Genomic DNA, 1,735 nt, shown 5'->3' with positions numbered 1-1,735 from the left:
TCAGAAACAACTTGTCATTCTTACAATATTGGTTCCATTAGCAAACCTAGCTACAACAACTTAGTTCATAATGATAGATACAAGATCCAAAGCTCCAGTACAATCCATATCTAGAATTAGTAGCTAAATAACAAAAGATAGTTAAGCTAACAGAAGAAGAACAAGTTCGGCTGGATCTTGGATTCCTCTGTGGCCGGCCAACAATGTCCTTCAACGTCCAGCTCTCTCAGCTTTGTATTCTCCTTCTAGGCTGGAAATCACGTGTTGTTCTGCTTTCCTCAGCTCTCTCCCGAAGCTTTTTCCTCTCTGAATAGTGTCTTTTTGTATTTTCTGGTGTCTTCGTACTACCCATGTGTGCTCTCTGTTTTTCAGCAACTGTCTTCTTTTTATATTAATGCCCGATTCTCTCTCTTCCTCTTTTTTCTCCCCATGGCGGCTGCCAACTTGTCCAAAGAGAAACATTCCCTTCTAGGGCAACACAAGGGCTGAGGTGTCACTGCTGATGTGCACAGTGGACCCATTTGACACCTCCTTAGCCAGCTCACACGGATTCCTTTCTGTCTGCATTGTCTAGCTAGTACGCTGACATCAATCAGCTGCCAGCTAATCCCAGAATGTCACCCAGAATGCTGCAGCATTTTAGCCCAGCAATTTCCTGCAAGGAACTCACATAGAATTAGCCAATTTTTCACCTATTTTACTTCCAAATTACCAGCTTTCACTTCAAGAGGCGCAACAATACGGAATTAGGCCAAACTACATGCAACTCTACAAATCTAACTTAAAACAAACAATAAACGAGAACAATCACTCATGGACAAATAATTTTAGGCTACAAAACCAGTGGATAACTCTAATTTCTTAGGGTTATCACTCCCACCTTTCCATATCCCTCTTTTCATTAGAGGTACTCTTATCCGTAACAGGTGGAGGAGAATTAACCCTTAACGCAAGGTCGAGATTCATGACTCCGAGAACTATCAAGAGGTTCTCTTGCCATGGCTTAAAGTTAGAGCCATTCAGCATAGAAATAGAGTTGATGTTGGCAGTAATATTAGCAGGAGTTATAGCTAAACAGAGAACAACAAACAAACAAACAAAACAAGCTCACATAAGTCCCAAAACAAAAATTAAATTCAAATAAAGGTAAACCCCATCTCAAGATACAGGTACTCCCTTAACATTTCATCTTTGGACAAAATGTTAACTTGTAAGTGATATCTTGGTGTAGTAATCAAACACTGATAATAAGAACACGTCAAACAATAAATCTTCTTTTGGGCCGATTTATTGTTCAGATGTAAAACTGAATAATTATCATGTGTTTATTACCACAGGTACACATGTAATTTTGTTAAATATTGACCTTCTTTTGGGCCGATCAATATTCACATAAGTTACATATACACAAGTGTTTATATTCCAAAATAAATTAATTTTCACAAGAGAGGTCACTTTGGTGACATGTTGCTTTAATTAATTCATCTGAAAATATATATAACCATACCAATATATGAATTTAAAATTACACTTAAAAAAAAAAGTCAAAGTCAACGGTCAAAGTCAACGGTCAAACTTTGACCGGTCAAGTCAATGGCATGACCAGGTGGGGGCTGGACCGGGTCAGGTAAACCCAACCCGGATCCTAAACCAGCCCCATTTTCTTTCTGGGTCACAGGCCCAGTTCTAAGGGCCTGAAGGCCCTTTCACCTTTTTTTTTTTTTTTTTTTTTTTT

The sequence above is a fragment of the Morus notabilis genome, unplaced genomic scaffold (assembly GCF_000414095.1).
Source record: "Morus notabilis unplaced genomic scaffold, ASM41409v2 Scaffold115, whole genome shotgun sequence".
Taxonomy (NCBI): domain Eukaryota; kingdom Viridiplantae; phylum Streptophyta; class Magnoliopsida; order Rosales; family Moraceae; genus Morus; species Morus notabilis.
This window is presented reverse-complemented; position numbering follows the sequence as displayed.